General features: G+C 36.5%; 1 protein-coding gene across 1 annotated transcript in view; it reads right to left on the bottom strand.

The window, feature by feature from the left end:
• LOC113061659 (leucine zipper protein 2-like) overlaps window positions 1–21,120 on the bottom strand; it is a 106,910-nt gene that overhangs the window by 57,057 nt on the left and 28,733 nt on the right. The gene's annotated exons all lie outside the window — the stretch shown is intronic.

Below are 21,120 nucleotides of genomic sequence, written 5' to 3'. Positions count from 1 at the left end.
CACAGGGGTCAAATCTGAGAACGGCATTATGTGCCATTTTCTTTAATCAACCTCTTGAGCAGATGATTAGAAGTTATGTTAAATAACAGAATAGATCCAAGGCCTTGTTGGTTGGGAATAATATATTTTGATTACGTATCAGATAATATGAGCAATTATTTGTGCTTGTAGGCATGGGATTTTGTAATACTTTGTTTGTATATTGTTACATACAGTAGCATGCAGAAGGAGCAAAACTAAATAAGCATGCCAATCTTCACTGCCTGTAGGGAATTAGACTCAGGTGCAATTTCTTCTCACAAGGCTTTAATTCTGAGTGCAAACAGGGAATTCAACATCCCTGCTTAGCACATATGTGCTTATGGAAGTGACAGTACTGACTATCCTCAGTATAGCCGCCTCAAAGTGTTCGCGTATTGCCACGGACTTGCACCTGGTTCCTTTGTGAGGAGAAATTATTAAACATTGTCACCTGCATTATGAATTGTCTTGCCACCTTCGCAATGTATGCATGCCAAGAGGAGCGAGAAACCTCAAAAGTCCCATTCCAGTCAAATGGCAGTCGTCTCCTCTTATATACAGTCCGCCAAAGGTCTCCCCGCAATCCTGACCCCTCATCTGTCTTAGTGTAGCTTAGTGTAGCAGCTGCCAACTGCTGCGATTGCCAATGTTTGCTAAATGAAATGATTCCAAGTGTTGATCCCGACCAATGATGACACAACAGTCCTTGCTTAACCTCAACTGATCCATCTGCATCTATGTCTCTACACAAACCAAGAGAGAGAGAGAGAGAGAGAGAGAGAGATGCATACAGTCTGTATACATTTTATACTCTTGTGTAGAAAGTCTGAAAAAATTAACCAGTGATCAATACTCCATCTCCGAAAATTAATGATGTAGGAAATTAGTTACTTAACTTGACTAAATCATTGTATTAATATGAAATTTGCTTGATCAGAATAATTTGTCTCAAAGCCAGAATGAAAGAAAAAATATGTGCCATATGAAATGTTTATTAAGAAGTTAAGGAGCATTAAACTGTAGAAACGCCACATTTATAATGTTACAAAATAGTTATATTTCAAATAAATACTGTTTTGTAATCACAATAAAATGTTTAATATTTTCAAATAAATTGAAATAGAAACCAGTTGTTTTAAATTGTAATAATAATAGTTTTACTGTATTTTTGATTTAAAAATACCTTTTTGAAGAGACTTTCAAAAGCATTACAGAATCTTTCTGAATCCACTTATATCAATATGCTGTTATTATCCTTATTAGTTTTTTTTTTTTTTTCAAGAAGGGGTTATCTCTACAATTACAAGGGTGGATTTTATTTTCTTGTTTTATTTGTCATTTAGCTAGTTAGCAAACTGCCTTATTTAAATACAGCGTGAGATAAGACATATGCTAATAATGACATTAAACTGTTTACCATATACCATTTACCCTCATTTTGTTTACTTCCACATTCTAAATCCAGTAATGGAAAAAAAAGATCCATGATAATCTTTAAAGATCAGCTGATACAAGAAACACTGATCTAAAGAATGATGTTTTCTGTTCTCTCTCTCTCTCCCTCTTCCTCTACAATCAAGTCCGAGCATTCCAGCTGAAATACCTGACAGTCCTGCCACTGGCAGGAGTGACTCCATGTGATCCACAGCCTTTTGAAGGCTGATATTTGTGGAGGCATCACCACTAAAGCTAGTGTCAGGCCCGGGGGAATGTTGGAGGAAGGGGTAATGGTTTCACTAATCTTGAATGTGCTAGACATCCCATTAAAGTTGTAGGGACTAGATGTCAAGGGAACAATCAGTGACCACTTAGAGCTTCACAAAGCAAGTGCCAGGGTTCTTTCACATGTAGAAATTAGAATATCTCTTCAGGTTTTCCACTGGTGTCCAAAAAAAAAAAAAAAACCTGTGTGGTCCAATTGGGTGTCACCCACAGGTAAAGACTTGGCATTTGAAAGTGTGGCAGATAGGCAATACTCTTCTGTAGTACTTTTGTCATTTGGTATGTGTGAGTGTGCTGCCATGGTGCTCATGGGGTGAGTCCTATTAAAAGACTCTTTGGAAAAGGGGATTCAAAGCACCATTGCGTTTGATGCATGATTTGTTCCGAAATGGATCAAACTCAAAAGTCATTTTAATCACTTCTGAACTCCGAAACTTCTGAGAGATGTTTTAAAAGATGCTCTCCTCAGCCCAGTCAATGAGTCTGTCTCAATGTAGCCGCAATTATCTGTGCACTCCAATTTAAAAATGGTCTTTGTGTTAAATAGACTATACCTGGGTGCCACCGATAAGCATTCACTGTCACCTGACAGCAGTTTATGAGGGTGAGACAGCAAACCAACCTTTTGTGTTAATTCACACTCAGGCTGTCATACCGAAACACACCAGTGCATGAAGTAACCTGTTCACATGTCTGACTGAAACAAATCAAAACCTGGCAGGAGATCCCATTCATAGTGCTCAATTTTAGTGTGTGAACACAGTGGTGCTTTACATTTACAGGCAGCAATCGATACAGTTTGAGCTTTCACAAAATAGCATGCTCAGCATATTCACAAGGACTGCTTACATAAAATAAAAAAAAGACCACATATTTTGATGTAATCAGATATTCTCTTTTAAGCTGAGCCTGTGGCCGGTTTTAATCCTGCATTTTAAGTCTGGAAGAGATAAAAGCGTTATTATTTTCAGGGTGGAGAGCTTTTGTTATTTTCTTCGAGGGCACTTACTTTCGAAGTATTTGTTTACCATGAACAGAGATGTTGTGCTCAAGGACAATAATTAGACATTTCACAACCCCCTTAAGACCAATAGAAGAACATCCCACAGAGAATTTCAGCAAGCAAGCAGTAAATATACAGCTGAAAGGAAAGGAAAGGAAAGGAAAGGAAAGGAAAGGAAAGGAAAGGAAAGGAAAGGAAAGGAAAGGAAAGAAGATATTTTTCAAACCCGTATCACAATATTCATTGATTGATTGATTTATTGATTGTATTTTATTTTACCCATTTTTTAATCCAATTAATCTGAATGTATAAATCTGAACCGCCTGACTCATAAATTCATGAATCAGACTGAACTGGTTCTGCTTTACTTACTGATTCAGTGATTCAATGATCCAATCACAATGGTAATAGCTCAGTTTATCACAAAATCTTGATATAATTCAGAAGACTAGCATATAAGTGGCCGGAATATTCTTCAGAAATTTGTTTTGTGTTTTACAAATGACAGAAAGCCAAAGCGGTTTGGAACAACATGAGGGTGAGTAAATAATGACAGAATTTTCATTACTGAGTGAAAGTGCAGTGTAATTAGATTTGCTTGTGGTCATAATATTTCAGATGCAACAAAAATCCACCAAACTCAGCAGCTCAGAATGAGGGGTTAAGAACTTGGCTTTAAGGCAATGGCCACAAGTACATGGGTATTTTTAAGTCTTTCCTTCTTTCTTTAGAAAAAGAATCTCTGTCCACATTAAAACGCAGGCCAAGAACCACTGTCAAAAGCATGCCAAACCAACAGGTGGCGATATAATCTCAACCGTAAATCCATGTTGGCCAATCAGAAGCCTGAAAAAGTTTCCAGTAGGCGGAGATAACAGAACTGGCTCCGACGTCACAAGCCAAAAACACCTATTTCGCTGTCTACACGGCAACCGGAGTTTTTAAAAATCCTCACCCTGGCAGGAGTTTTCAAAAATGTTTGGTTTCAGTGACCTGGTGAGTATTTTGCGTGTGGACAAATGGCCAAACCGCGTAGAAAAAGCTGTGGTTTAAAAATAGCCGCGTTTGTGTGGACAGGGCCTAAGACAAACCCTTCAACCAGAGGCTGCTAACTTCAAACAGCTCCAGAAGTAAGGAGGGCTACTTTGTTTGTGAGTTAAAACTAGCTCCTCTTATTATATTGGACAGGGACTGGTTTACAGTCATGCTAGCTTTGCTGCTTGAGTGATGCATTTGTCTCTCTGCATTAGATTCAGTTGGGTTCTCCAGTTTGGAGCACACTGACACACGATGACAGTGTGGAGGTCAAGCACCATCTCCAGTGCTTCCTGTATCTCACTGGGTGAAAATCGTAGTTTACACTCAATGTACAGTACACAAACATATACTGTGTCCACATGCAGTGCACACACATAAAACATGACAAGTTTTTGCTAATCTGTGTCAAATATGATCTTAGTTGTTGCAAACTAATGCACAAACATATTTTTTACTTTTTAGTTTAATTAATCTATTAAGGATGTCCAACAGTAAACATTAATGCATCATTTTTGAAACATCTGAAATATCTTGATTGTGGTGGAAATTACATTTACACCTCTTTCTAAGTCAAATTTTATTGGAAGTGTTTTATATCCTTAAAACACTAAATGTTATAACATTTCCATATTGGAATAATTTGACAAAATTACACCATGGTTTATGTTTATATCACTCACTGTTTAGATTACCATTGTTTTAAAACATCAAATCTGTTCGTTTTATTAAAAATCAACCCCTGCTGTGACATACAAATGCCCGAAGCTTAAGAAACAAGCTTCAGTCCACAAAATAATAAATCACCAGTAATTTAGATTAAGGTTAAAGATGTCATTTAGAAGAGTGGAAATTAAGAATGATGTGAATATGCAAATGACAGTAAATATGCAAATGTGACTATGCAAATGACACTGACTAAACAAAGAGCTGAAAACATTAACTACACTCTCACACACAAAATAACTAAAATAAACCAAAATAATTCACTCTATAATGCAACTGTCTAAACAGTACAGATTTTTTTTTTCTTGTAGGATTCTAAAGTGTTATGTTTTATTTTATTTTTCAGTTTTCATATATTTTATGCTTTATTCCAATAACCAATAACCGGTTTTAGTTAACAATAAGACTTGAGGTGAGCATTTATATGAAAGTTAATTCCTCTTTAGGCATATAGCCTAAAGTCTTGGCTACAAAATAACTGTTGGCATTTTCATCACCAGGACAGATTTATTTAATAGCAGGGCATGCTGTCACACTGTATAGGGCAAGTTGTCACAAAATAACATGCATTTAGCTAAATTTAAACAGATTGTAATTGTACTTTGGACATACTGAGACAAAGCCCTTGTGACAACCTCTCGATCTTCTTAACAATGAATTTACAATATTACATAGCAAAACTAAACAGGACTGCACAGGACAGAGCATACAAACCATGGAGCGAAATGTATTGTGAACTGGTCTAGCATTTTGCCTTGCAGAGCAAACACTGTATCACATCCCATTAGGATCTACACACAAAATACATGTAAGGTCACACCTGTCATGGCTCCCCCCTCCTGTGCACAGTCCCTGCAGAATGAATAAACATCTCTTTAAGACTGTGAGTTCTCAGGATGCTGAATGACAGGGGTTCAGATCTTATCTGGGCATCAGGACGGCTATGCATTCAGACCCATACCCCTCAACGTCCATGAGCTAAGCTCATTATATAAAACACAGCACGGCATGAGGGCCACATCCCGGTGACTAAACCCACATTGACGATGCACTTCATGTTTCGAAGCATCTATTTTAAGCTGACTCTGTCTGCAGCTCTGCTCAGAGGACAGACGTCAGGCTCAGAAATCTCCGGTGACATTGAATCACCTCTTCCTGGCTGCTTTGTTTACGTCCCTCCACAAGACAGGTAGCCCACTTTTGTTGGACTATTTCTTTCTGGAGACGAGACATATTGCTAAAGTTGCACTTGAAGTCTTGGGTTTTTAATAAATAATACCTTATACAATATTTCTAAGCTAATAATGGACCTGAGATCCTTTGGCACACATGGTGCATCTATATTTTACTAAGATAAGGGAAGAGAATCACATATACGCTCTATTATATACACTCCAACACAGCTGAGTTTTGGTTGTGCAGAAGAAACATCCTTAAAATCTTTAACTATATATTAATAGAATATTGTCCAATTAATCTAATTTGTAAAGTAATGGCCTAAATGACTAGAAACAAACTAGACATACTTTCACTGGCTGCGAGGCAACTTATCATTCCAGCATTGCATGTCTGTTTCGTTATAATTCAGAAGACTTGCTCTGCGCACTTGAAAGTAATTGAGGCGATATTTTAAAACTGTCGCATTAGCAGCTTTTCGAAGATGTTTTTAAAATGTGATGATTTGTTCATGCATGAATATGGAGGATTTTCTCGCTTCATGCTCTTGCATCAACAAACTGAGGGTATGCCTGTTTAAATTCCTGCTTAAATTTCTCCCATAGATGCTAATGAATTCCAATGAATATTCCCGGGTTTATATTTAGTCAGATATGATTTCTTCTGACCTGTTTTCAGAACTAAAGACTCTATGAGTTAATACTGATTCATTATTGGCCCTCTGTGGGTGTTTCTGCGGTGACAGGATGACCTGAGATGAATTAGCATGGCGTGTTTAACACATACCTCTTGTGTGACTCTTTCATGCTAATGTCTTATAAAAAGCAGCAATTTTAATTATATAATCGTCTTCAAAAAACAAGAATAAAAGTCAAATACCTTGGACATACTGGTCAAACTGACCGTCTACTCAGTAGATTTTGCATGAGGGCCCAGATGAACTTTTATCGCCTCACTTGTAAGTTGTGTTTGCCCCCATCAGTAATGGCTACCCACCTTAGCGCTCTCCCATCCCAGATGGCCCATCATCCATGGCACACCAAAGTGATTTGCCATTAACCTTGCCATTGTGATGGACTTCTGTGGCCAGTGGCTGAACCCCAGCTATTTTTTTCCGGTTTGGAGTTTGATAGGAAAATAATGAGTGGAATCCCTGTTGTAATCTTGAACAGTGGGAGGAACATTTGCAAGATCCACAGGCTCTAAACGCTTGAGTTACTTGACAGGGTACACTTCACTGAAAGCCACTGTTTAAACCCCATGGAATAGGAATGTCAATCCCAGTTTCTCCAAGAGGCAGGCAGCTAATTTTCCTCTCAGCACAATTATATAAGTCAATTAAGTGAATACAAACAGACAGGAAAAGAATGAACTGTGTTCGGTTGGGTTCACTTATAGCATTTAAGATCGAATGGAGATTTTTGCTGGAGTCTCCTGCTTCTCAAACTTGTCTCCTGAGACAAAAACTCTAACACTCTCACATTTGTCTCTTTTAAAGTTTTAGAAGAAGAGACCTCATCATCTTTACAGACTGAGCTCAGATTTTTCTCCTTAGCTAGAGACTCCGGATCGCTCACATTTGTATCTTCAAGAAGTTTTAGAAGAGATCTCAATAACATCATACACTGTGCTCAGGTTTGTCTTAAGCTAAAGACTCCAGAGGTTAAGAATAATGTTACTTTTTATAGGATAATGTTTTGGTTGGAAATAGCAATGTACATGATGCTTTTATCAAAACTGATTTACAGAAAAAAAAAGTAACCCTGGAGCTTTCTTTGCTGGCACATAAATGACTTATGACTATTAAGATGTGAGAGCTCCCGAGTCTAGGAGAAAAATCTGAGCACAGTGTGTGATGTTGGTGAGATCTTACTTGAAACATTGGAGGACACAAATGTGAGAAATCCAGATTATCTAAGTTAAAGAGAAAAATCTGAGTACAGTATGTGATGTTGCTGTTATCTTGTTTGAAGCATTGGAGGAGACAAATATGAGACCACCAGAGTCTTTATTTTAGGAGAATAATCTGAGCTCAGTGAGTAAAGATGATGAGGTCTCTTCTAAAACTTTAAAGGAGACAAACGTTGAGAGTGTTAAGAGTTTTTGTCTCAGGAGACAAGTTTGAGAAGTAAGAGACTCAAGCAAAAGTCTCTGTTCGATCTTAAAATAACCATTTCTTTCTAGAAGAAATATTTGAGATGTTAAAGAGATTTGATTTTTCTTTCCTCTGGGAAGTCTCCATTTGATGTTAAAGTAACCTCATTTCTGTTTGCAGAAACATTAAGGATGTTAAAGAGATCTCTTTTTTATTTAAAAAATGGGTTAGGGTTAGGGTTCGGTTTACCCTTTACATTGTGTCTACACTTTGTTGTAACGCGATGATTCGTGCTGAACACAATACCTGATTAAAAACTGAGGGGTTAGTGGATTCTAACTAACTGTCTGTTGTGTTCAGTAAAATCAAGAAATATGTCTGTGATAGACAATATAGCTCAACGCTGCACAAACACATTGAATAGAAACTGATCTCCAGACCACAAACCATAACGCTCTGAATATTTTGCCATATTTGTAATGAAATGCCATTATTACAGCTTTAACTGCGGGTGCTATTAATTTTGTTTGAGAACTCTCTAGCACCTCCGGCCTGTACACTGGTGTTACAGATATTTGTTAAAAAGAAAGTACTGATCTTATACTAAACATCTTGCACTTATATAAGTCTTGTAAAAGGTCTTTTATATAAAATGCTGGGCAATGAAGATAATTTTAAACTAGTAACCCTTGATATTCTGAAATGTTTAATAATATGTAAATGATTATTTTAGTATTTACAATATTGGTGAAAGTTTAACATTTCTCCTAAATTAAAATTGAAGACATTTTAAAATCAAGCATCAAACATCAAACATCTAATTTAACCAAAACTGCAACAGAAGCTGTCTAGCAGTAATCTCTACCATCAAAAATACATAATATTCTCACGTATCACTGAAGCATAACTTCTTTATACTTTACTATTTTACTAAACATTGGGTAGCACTTTATTTTACAGTCCTGTTCCTCATATACATACTAGGTACTTATTATAGTAATTACAATAACTATGTAATAACTAGGTACTAACCCTGAACCTACCCTTAAACCTAACCTTACCCCATGTAGTTACCTTGTATTACCAGAACTTTCTTAGATAAATACACTGTAAGTACACTATAAGTACATGTTAGTACACGTACTGTAAAATAAAGTGCAACCAAACATTGATTTGGATTTGAAGATTCCTTCCGTTATCGTAGATGACTTGGAACAATTTAAATGATAATATATTATATTTTAACAGCTTTTTCTTTTGAAATATTTTTTTTTTCTTTAAAGGATCTCTTAAAAAAAAGTTGCAGTACCTTTTCTCGCTTCTCATGTGACAGCACACAGACAAAAAACAATTGCAGCTGTTTTCAGGTTACTCTTGTTGTTTTGCCCAAGAAATTGCTTTGCAGCAAGTATATAAGCCTAAACTCTAAAATTGTGTTCTAGGAAGACAGATATCGAGTCCAGGTTTTTAGCTTTCTCACAAACAACTTGTTTGCTCAATAAAAATCACAGAATTTGTTCTGACTTAAAACAATTTTCTAGGGCTTAAGTGTGCCAGTTCGGTTGACTGCACTGATTTTTTTCACCTGTGTCCATAATTAGACACATTATATCATCCATATGGATTTACTTTAATTTGCACTCTGCAAACATCACATGTAAATAGTGCTCTAAAATTAGGCATCTGTGTGATAAGGCTGTGTGAAGCATGTAACTAATGTTCCATGAGGACCACATCGTCTGAGCTTCCCTCACAATGCAACTTCCTCTGGTTATTTAAGTCCTTAGCTGTCATGTAGTTCAATGTGCTAAATGTTTCTGATAAAATAGAATAATAAGTCTCAAAACATTTTAAAAAGGTGGTTATTTTTGCAGTTTTACTTTTGCTGGATTTATATCCTCTTGTAAGTCCAATTAAACTTGTAAAGCCTGTAAATTTTTAAGCAAGGCATTTGGAAAGCGTAAAAAAAAATAAAAAACTGGATGCATTTAACAAAGACAAAAAAAGACTAAACTAAATATAAACTCCCTTTGGCAATTAAGATTCTTATTTTCTCTTACTTGAAAAGTTTATTTAGTCATCTACCCGTTTGTTCTGTAATTTGTGACAGCCGCATTAATAATCAGAGCGTTTGTGCTCGGAGATCTCTTGCAGAAATTCACCCATTGCTTTTGGTTGTATCGCATAGGCTGTTTTGTAAGCTGAAGAGCATCAGCCCACCTTGGTCCTCTGGGCGCCAGTCCTGTTTGCTGTGTCTCTGATGTAAATGTCAGGCTCTTCGTACATATGTTGCTCGGTTGTATTGAGCATGAAAAGCCTCGGGGGAAGTTATGTCACCATTAATCTGTGGATATTTTCTTCACGCTGTTGTCCTGTTCTTTCTGAATACAGTTTCAACACAGTTTCAGATCTCTTGTCGGATGTGCTCACAAGGTGGGTCCAGAAAGAATGGTCTAGAAACCCGGGCATAGCTAAAGAAAATAACCAGCAGAAGCCCAGACCTACTTTGGGGGCTCAGTCACTTCCAAGGTGGCTGAATATCGATTTTAAATCAGACAAAACAAGCTGTAAAATAAACTAAAACAGCTAAAAATCAAGACATAAAATGACATGAATTTTGTGAATTCAATTCTGATGAATGGATGCATTCAGAAAATGTAAAATAACATGGATATTTATTTAAGGATATAATTTTTCTTTAGTTATGTCAAGCTTTACCTCTTCATGTAAATCCATTGGTCATAAAGAGGTTGAACCCTTAAGAAAATTCTGTTCTTGAAACATCTATAATTACATAATAATAATAATAATAATAATAATAATAAATATGTAAATATAAAAATTATTAATAATTATTTTAAATATTTTAATAAATATTGCCACTCCTTGTTTTTGTATAAAATAAATAAATAATAATAATTAATTAATTAAACAGGCAGCTTTGTCACTGCTCTTGCAGCCAACATCAGCAGGAAAGTAAAGCACTGATATCGATCTAATGGAAACCATTCCTGTAGAGACTCTTCAGGACCTTAAGCAAGTTCTGTTCAGGACCCCTTCTTTTGATGTTACAAATTGATTTGTCAGTGAGGGGAAGTTTGTGCACCCAAATGGCATGATCCAACAGGGGTCCTTCATATATCAATGTTTTACAGAAAGCACTAGCTCACTAAATAGAAATGCACATTAAACTTAAAATGATCTCATTTCAACTGAGAATTTGGAGAAAGTTTAAACTGTCTTCCATTATCAGAGTGACTCATTTCTTGTCATCACCAGAATTCTCACCAAAGTGTCATCCCAAAATGGCTGTAACGTGATATGTGTATATATGTGTAAATATATATTGGAGTTTTAAAACTGATAAGATTGTATTTTTTAAATGATGGCAAAAGTCATATTATCTATATTGGTAATACTATCTACTATCTTTAAGAATTATGTGTAAGTTACCCTTTACAGGTAATACAGGAATATTTTCAAACATTAATATGAGTTGGTCCTTGACAAGTTATTAAAGATAAGGACTATGAGGAGTCCCTCAAGATTCTAGTCTCATCCTTTATATTAATGATTTCCAGGAGAGAGAAAATTCATCTTGCCAAAACTATGCTTTGTTTGATAGACATCTTCTTTGTTCCAGAGAGTTTGCATTTGTCATCCTCCAGCATCCCAGGTAATGGACACTTAATTATCTCATGATGCTATAAGAGAGGATTTGTGAATGATGGTGAAACAAACTAACAGACACCACAGTCACATGACAGTCGACATCAACACCCCAAAGCTTGACTGTAATTATTACCGCTTCAGCGGTCGACATTTTATTCCATAACATTACAGTTTTGATGCTGTTTCAGATGTCAGAAGATCGTGTTAGATTACATGTGTTAGTATCCGTTGTTTTCTTTTTCTTCTTCACTTGTTTTTTTGGGGGGGAAATTCTGTACAGAAGATGTGTACTAGCGCCCTCTACCACATAATAATGAAAACATGGATTCTAGGAGCACAAGTATAGTTCAAATATATTTAGACTTTTTGTAAGTATAAGTCAAGGACTTAAATGTTATTTTAAGCATATTTCTGAGAAGTACATAAAAAGTAAACAAAAAAATCAGGACCATCACATTCAAAATTGCACCAACAGGAATATAACAAAGCACACATGTTCCTTGAACTAAAACAGAGTGACAACAACATGGCATAGTTATACTAACAAAACCTCACTCTATGATGCCTACGTAATGGCTGTGGCTCATCATCCTCATCCCAGACCCATCATGATTCCAAAGAGTTTGCTCAGTGATTTGGCTAAACAAACACATTTGTTCAGTATTTGGTCATGGTGTAAAAATTTACAGCTGTTTTGAAACTTTTTAAGGAAATTTCTAAGGTTAAGTGATGCATAATGTTTACAAAAGCTTAAAATGCTTCATTTTCTTCATAATTCTATCTAGTTAACATTCACTTTCAACTTAGTGGTAGTGGTCAAGTAGCCACTTATCCATAGAAGAAGAGGCATGCGTAATTAATGGTATACTAATCATTTAAAAGATTAGGTTATTGATTGTTTTTTTTTTTTTTTTTTTTTTTTTTTTTTTTTTCACAGAATATGCCCTGAGAAGTTAACACCCTTTCTTGATTATCTCCTTTGATGAGTTCTCAAGACTTAGTGCCAGGTGCTGTACCATATCCAGACAAGCTGCAGTTTCCCTGCCAACACTGGGCAAGAGAATAATTAACTCTGCGTCCCAATTAGAGAGACACAATCCTGGAAGAGCAATGAAAGACGTGAACCAAATAAGGTAGAGTATACTCAACAAGAGCGGCTCAAAAGGCCCGGATAAATACATTAGAATGAGAAAGGAATCAGATAAGAGACACAGTAAAGAATAGAGGGCAAGTGGGACGCAAATCTAAAGCAAATGAAAAGAGGCTGGTGGGATAACAGCTCTCCGGTAATGACCGTTTCATTTATTTCTGGCCTCGGTTTCGCTTTCAAAGAGCTCTGCGTTTATCATACGGGCTTACGTACTGAACACTGGGCAGCAGAAACCATATTATATACTGCCTAGTCTACTAAAATATAGTAAGTAAAGCAGTAGGCATTATTACACAATTTAAAAAAAGTCACACTGCATTTTAAATTACATTGTAATCTGGTAAAACAAACCAGGTTGTTTTGTATTTCAACCAAATTGGGATAGATGTATTAGGTTTTGTAATCAGACCAAGTGAGTTAAAAAATATATCACTGAAAACTGAAGGTCAAGTCAAATGCATTGCATTGTGGGAAATAGGGTATGCAGTAAATGTGAATACTGTTCATTTTGGCAAGTGCTGTACTGTAGGTCATCCACACATTCACTAATCGAATTATTCTGTACAGTACATACCATCCTGTATCTATAAAAATAGTGGTTTGTTAGTATTCTATTCGAACATTGTGAATACATATCCCTCTTGACAAATAATACATTGAACTTTTGGAAACACATCAGATTGTTTTTAATGAAGAAATAGATAGTAGGACCAAAATAGCGCATAACTAACAAAAGAGTTGTGGAAAAGGTGATTTAGACTCATTTATAAACACCAATTAATGCCACTGAGAGGGAAGACAAAATCAATTTTGTAGTAACTAATCATGAATTCTATTGGCAAAAATCTGCTTGTGAGTTATTTATAACTGTATGGTAGGCCTCTTGGGTGGCCTGTTTTAATAGGGGGAATTGTCTATCTTGATTTAGTAAGATACTTTCTCTAATTTTTTAACTGTATAAAGGTGATGCAAAATCCTATTAACACTAAATCTCATCCTCGTGAGATATTTAATGGGTTAGAAAAACTGCATCGAACAGGGCAGAATTTATTATCATTTGAGCATAAAGGAAAGATGGCTGATTGTACTTTGTCATTTTTAAATATGCTGTGATTCAAGTGCTTGGGTGAATGTTAATGATTAATAATAACTTTCATAGAAGTTAAACCTGCCACTGTTTTTTTAAGAAAGACGATTTAACTCATTTAATTTGTTGCATGTTCCTCCAGCATTGCCCTCCAAGGAAGTATTAAACCGCAAAATGCACTCAAAATAATGTATAAAAGTCTCTTTAAAATACATAGAGTATGGCTTACCTGACAGCTAACAATATATTGGTTCAATCTATTATGTTAGTGCCCTCAAACACCTCTTTATTTAAACAATGTTTTATGAAAATGAGTTAATAAACGCAACTACACAATCAAATGATAGCAAGAGTCTACAGAAGCACAGTATTAATGAATTTGAGTTTAACCTGACACCATTTGCAGGATTCAGGCTTGTTATGACAGATCTTTACAGTGTTCTGAAGGATTGAGGTGACAGACCTCGTTTTACCTTATATTATCTGGCTCGCACCTGCAAGCAGCCAGAGTTTGGCCTTAACATCTCCGTTGTCAGCGTGTAATGTGATATAAGCTGGGCAGTTCACAACAGAACATGAGATTGGTAAGTCCATGGCAGACAGGAAGTCGATATCTAAACAGCAGACAAGCTAGGACCAGCTGCAAAAGAACCAACTTGGAATAAGAAAAAAAAATGGAAGGCAAAATGGAGGGCATAACGAGAAAAATAAGAATTCCAAAAAGGTATTTTCACTCTGATTAAATGTTAATTGCACATAATGCTATGTTAGGTCCTCAACAAATCAAGCCGTTGTTTTCTATTCTTGTTCAGCTCATCAGCCCATTGTGATTTAGAGGAGAGCAGCACATGCTCCGACTCATTTAGATCACCTCTCATCAATGCACTGAGGCAGAAGCTCACACAGCCACCATAAGTCATCAGTGAAATCAGTGGCATTTATTATTTTTTGAATTGCATCCCTGCTGATTTCCATGATAGCGCAGCTGTGCTTCTTTTTGTTCTTTTTGATTATTTTTTGGGGCTGTGATCCAGACCACTGCTGAACCATAGGAAAGATTGTTTCTCTTTAGGCAGGCCTCAACCTTAAAAAGAAAAACTTGACCCTGAAATTTTACCCAGCCAGTTAATCAAAATGACCTCAATTTAGCATGTTCAGATACAGTACACTGTCGATTTATTTGTGGTGGGGATATTTTTAGTGACTTACTCCTCAAGTCACAATGTGACTAAGTGACCTTCGTGAGTGAGTGATCGTGGCACTTAATTAATCAATTCTTTCAACACATTACTAAACTTTTACTAAGCTATTAATTAAGTAATAGTATAACTAGTATAGTAACTGTCTCTGTGAATAAGTCACTGATTAATTTACGTGAACAACAAAGCACTCATAAATTTGACTTCCAATAACAAAGACTTAGTATCTATGACTAAGACTTTTATCCAGCGATTTTCACTTTAAAACTTCACAAGTTCACACTTACATATAATAAACTGAGTAAACGTTATGCGTATTTGGCATGCTTTCCAGGGGGCTTCAAAACTAAAACACATTTTCCAAAACAAGTACAGGCTTCACAGCCCTAATAGGACCGCATCAGACCACAAGAAAAAAAATCATGAATTAAACATACACCACCTAGAGAGCTGTAGACTAATGCAATTGGGAAAACATCCTCTCCACCATCGACCCAGCTTGTCTAGAATTCACCTGCAGTGCATCCTCATCCTCTTCATTTAGACAAGCCTTAGTCTATTGATATCATCATTTCTCTCACTTCACCAGAGGCTCTCCAGAATCGTAATTATGACAGCACTCGGGCTCAGCCTCGGATTGTGCTTCCGAGCGCTGTCAGTAATAGGTCATTTAACCGGCCTTACTCGCCGTATTTCCACCGCAGCCAATCAGATGCCAGAACTGTGTCAGTCCCTGTCTCCAGGCTCAAGCTCACCTCTTCAGACTGACATTTATGGGTTTGAGACAGAGCCTGGAGGACCATCACGACTAAGACGAGTCTTAAAGATGGACTCTATATGAGTGGGTTTTATTTAGTTCTGTCGAAGGGACCTAAAGGCTCGGAGGCAACAGCTGTTCCCGGAGCTAACTGTGACTAATGTTGCAAAGCTGTGGATGTGGAAGTGAGGAATGCAAAGCCCTATACCTTCTGTTGTGATAATCCAGCAGCAGTGCAGTACAGTACAGCGAGTGATGAGTTGTGTTGCTTGTTGCAAAGAAGCCAGTATGCAATGCATATTGGCATCAAGGAGCTCACATGTAAATCCAACAAAAGAATGACTAATATATTCCTAAACATTTACATATTTTTACATTTTTATGGATCATGTCATGTTGCAGCCTTGGTCCGTGGGCTAGTATTTGACCAGATACGCCAATCTAGGTCAGTGAAGAAGCGGAGGAGTTCCCATGGCAATGTGGCCGTGGAAATTTAGTCATCGACCTGCGTGCGCCTTTCTCTCTGCCACTACCATTGAACTCTGGCTCTCAAACTCTGGCTTTGTTTTGAGGACAAAGCGTGTGTCATCGCTGATGAGGTGGTGGATGTTATCAACACGGGCGTGTAGGAGATATCACCGCTGATTATTCTAAACACAGAGGTCGTATTTGCAGATGCTGCAATGGCTTGAATAAGTCCTACTGCTCTGGACCCATGGCCCCCAGAGATTGTGACACACAGCTGCAGTTGTGTTTCTGACCCTGCACGTTTCTGGGTCAGCATGCAGTTAACAGTTCTGAAGTTTAAGCAAGAATACAGAACAGCATCCCGCAGCGCCTCAGATAGTGTAGGCGGGCCTTTTCTTACTGCGGCTAAATATCCAAGATGAGTCATGACCTCCAAGTCTGACCCAAATGCAGCAACCAACACATTAGTAAGATCTGAAGCCGTACGCGCTTATGTAACCCCATCATTAGAAAGCGTGACTAAATTCAATGTGGTACATCTGTGAAAGATATAACTGTGGGAAAGCGGCTGGAATTAAATCTGATACCTGTAAGGCAAAGAATCTTTTAGTCATTTGATTTGCCTTTCCTATTTAAACTGAAAGAATATCATGGTTTATGCAAGTAAAATGTCTTTTAAAACACAGAGTGGAAACAACAGAATCATTCATCTTTTTTTTTGTACAGGTTGTAACACCTGTATGGTTTGTCATTATGCAAGAAAATCTGATAATGTTTCGAACGTGGAAGCCAAGACTGGTTTTCTCATAAGGAGATAACACCAAGACCTTGCTGTAGGCTATGGCATGCTAAATCCAATTTTCAGACTGGGGGAAGCTAATGGATTGTACAAAAAACAAAGGAAGACAATCATTTTGGGATTAGAGAGCCTCCTGTCAGATGCATAAATACGTCTATATAAATCATTCCATTCCAAATCCATAAAACCAATCATGAACCGATACAAGAAGAAGAAAAAAAAAGCTTATGAAAGCACGGACCATCAGTAGAGACACTTTATGCCAAGTTTCCACTGGCAGGTCGACAAGCTACCCGTGAGGTAACAAAGATCGGCAGGTTTTAGGATGGAAGCACACATAACACGCTGGGAGATCTGAGCAGCTGAGGTTAAGCTGATTAAGACTGAACCGGGTCCAGCACAGGTATTAAAAAACAGATCAGATTCTGACAATTTAATCTCATGAATAAAGGCAGCCGTTTTATATTTTGGCAAATTGGTTGTGGTGCCGAATCTGTACGATTTGAGTCTTATGAAAAAATAAATACAATAAAAAGCAAGCGTGAAGGTTCAGTTCTACACCTAACCTTTAGTTGGATGAAAGCAGATCACACTAATGCTGCATTCAAGTTCACCTGGGAAGTTCGTACTTACGAGTTGACAAGTCGTAAATATGACGTCGGGTGCATTCAAGTCAGTTTAGTCAGCACACGATGGCGATTTACCTTCTTTTAATAAATTACAAGAAAATACAACAGGGTTTGTTAACTCTGCTTATAGAAAATGAAAAGCAAAGAATTTGCATCAGGTGTGTTTTGAGTTTTAAATTTTTTTTTTAATAATTTATGAAGCCACTAATCTGTATCGCATAAAAACTTAATAACTTATTAATTGTTATATTGCAATCCTGTCTATCAATTTCAACTAAAAAAAAAAAATCACCGTCAACAACAGACACTGCATCCATCAATCCATCGATTCTGTCATGTTTCTCGTTGACACGCCCCCAACTCTGAAACTTGAAGCTTAAAGAAAGAGTGCTTAAAGAGTGTCCCCGCTGATAATTACGACTTTGTGGTGGTGTTCATGTGTTTAACTATTAAATACAATGTATCTGACATTACTTTATCGTACTATTTGACACACAAATTTAAATTCACCACTTATTTGCAAAGATATTGTCAAAAAAGTCTAAATACGAATTACCATGGGAGTGTGTTACATTTTTCATTCATACTGTAAGGACAAAATGGGCATTATCCTGAAAACTTTCATGTCAGACATGGGTTATACAGTCATTTTAGACTGTTACTTCTTAGGACATCATAGGTAGGATATGACTGTCAAATGATCACCCAAAGGAATGGGCTTCCGCATCTGCCGGTCTTTCTTGACAAACTGATGGTGACAGCTAGCAGCTCCCTGAAATATAAATATGTACTCTGAGTACCTTAAGGGTCGATTTAATCAATAAGCCTGTGGGAGCTCACTGTCACATTAAATATGAAGCCGGAATGCTTTTGCTAAATAAATAGAAGGGGATGTCTCCGATTGGCTCAGTAGGTGTTAGACTTCCCAGAAGGGGGGGGGGGGGGGATGGGGGGTTGACAGGTGGTTACCCGCTAATTCTGAGATCTTTGTCAATCACTGCTGAACAACAAATACAACACTCTAATTATCTCAAGAAAAAACTGAATGTCATTCTCATTCTGTCATTTATTTAGTTTCAGGGTCATTAGATTTAAACTCTATAACCCATTTTTGTTTCTTTCATTTTTTTCTTCCACTGACCATAAAAGTTTTGAAGTGGCTCTTTTCAAAAAGCACCATGAAAACGTCAATATGACTTATGCATTATATCACATGTCTTTTGAAGCCATATAATGGCTGTATCTTGAGAACATCTTTCAAAGATGGGGTTTATGATGGAGGCTGAATGTCTATTACATCAAACGTTTCGCATATCTCATGATCAAATGCCATTATGTCCAATCTGGTGAAGATTTTCAGAAATTATTGTATGGCTTCAGAAGACAAACTCCCATGGTCTATATTGGTCTTTTTTGAGCTTAACAGAACCCCTGAAAAAAATATTGATTCACATTTCTCCTCTTGAAAAGAAGAGTTTAGAACAATATTAAGGAAAGCAATGAATTCTGTAGACTATCATCCAAAAATGTATTATGTTCACCAGAGGTGCATTGATTGACTGATTGATTGATTGACTGAATGATTTAAAAATATTATTTTAATATTATTTTCATAACCATTTTCTATTTTAATTTATTTTAAAATGTCATTTAATTCTGTGGTGGCAAAATGTAATTTTAGCAGCCATTACTCCAGTCTTCAGTGTCACATGATCCTTTATTAATCATTCAGTGTGCTGATTCGGTGATCATGAAACATTTCTTATCGATACTGAAAACTGTCAGGATTCTTTTATGAATAGAAATGTATTTAAAACACAGGTAACACTTTGTTTTGAGGACCAATTCTCACTATTAACTAGCTGCTTATTAGCATGTGTATTACTAGCATATTGGCTGTTTATTAGAACTTATAAAGCACATATTAATGCCTTATTCTGCATGACCATATTTTAGATCCCTTAATCATACCCCATACCTAAACTTAACAGCCACGTACTAACTATTAATAATCAGCAAATTGGGAGTTTATCGAAGGGGATAACTCTTAGTTAATAGTGAATATGTGTTCCCTATTCTAAAATGTCACCAAAATAGAATTATAATTATCAGTAACACTGTAGATGTTTTTACTTTCAATTATGATCAGCTTAATGCATCCTTGCTGAATACAATTATTGATTTAATCTGCAAAACAAAAAAAATGAATTTCTACTTTAAAAGTATACATCACCCTTATCACTATAGTTTTGCATCCATATGAGCTGTTGTTACACACACACACACAAAAAGAAATATTTCATAGACATTATGCAAAAACAGTGCCGCTAAAAAAGAAAGAAAAAGAGGCATATGTGCAAGCTGCAAGTGGCAGGGAAAGCAGGAACTCCTGTGGACAGCACACATCAGTGCTGATTGCAGCTCACAGTACTTCCTGGTTATACTCCCATGGGCTGACAATGGCATGACTTCTCCTGTAGCGTCTTTCTTTCTGAAGGGAACACCTGAGTACAGTCCCCTACAGGAGCGGAAACCGGCGTGCGGCAACCTTTCCGAACCCCTGCCAAGGAACACATATGTCCGCCAGTTTGCTCACTAGCCAGATCTTGAGGCCAAGGGATAGATCTCAACTTGGAGTTTTAGCTGTATTTCTTTCTCTATTTTTTTAGGTCTCCTATGCAGCCCACAGAAAAGTGATTCACAGACAGAAGAAAACGTTCAGTCATACAGAACACATCTCAGCGGAATGCTGCTGCAGAGTCTGGTCAAGAATGATAGGTCATGGTTGAATGAAGCTGGACATATTGTTATACTGTCCTCAAGACATGTCTGCATGGTTATATTGAACTTTATAAATGAATCCATGGATCTGTACTGGGCACTGCATCTGAACAATCTGAAATGGTTATATCACATTACATATGCACAGGAAGTGAGGGGGACAGAAATTAAACACACACACACACACACACACACACACACACACATACACACAAGTATGTATAATATTACAATATAATATAAAACATTACAAGTCAACAGTTTTTGAACAGTAAGATTTTTAATGTTTTCAAAGTCTCTTCTGCTCCCCAAGCCTGCATTTATTTCATCCAAAGTGCAGCAAAATCAGTAATATTGTGAAATATTTTTCTATTTAAAATAACTGTTTTCTATCTGAATATATTCTAAAATGTAATTTATTCCTGTGATCAAATGTGACTTTTCAGCATCATTACTCCAGTCTTCAGTGTCACATCCTTAAGAAATCATTCTAATATGATGATTTGATGATTATCAATGTTTAAAACAGACGAGTATGTTTTTTTTCCCCTTCAGTATTCTTCGATTGAATAGAAAGATCCAAAGATCAACATTTATGTGAAATAAAAAGCTTTTGCAACATTATACACTATATCATTCAGAAGCTTAGGGTCAGTATATTTTATTTTATTTTATGTTTTGGTAAAGAAATTTAGCAAGGATTCTTTAAATTGACCAGAAGTGATAATAAATAAATAATTTTACAAAAGATTTATGTTTCAAATAAATACTGTTCTTCTGATCCTTCTATTCATCAAAGA

This window comes from Carassius auratus, chromosome 43 (assembly GCF_003368295.1).
Source record: "Carassius auratus strain Wakin chromosome 43, ASM336829v1, whole genome shotgun sequence".
Classification (NCBI taxonomy): Eukaryota; Metazoa; Chordata; class Actinopteri; order Cypriniformes; family Cyprinidae; genus Carassius; species Carassius auratus.
This window is presented reverse-complemented; position numbering and strand designations above follow the sequence as displayed.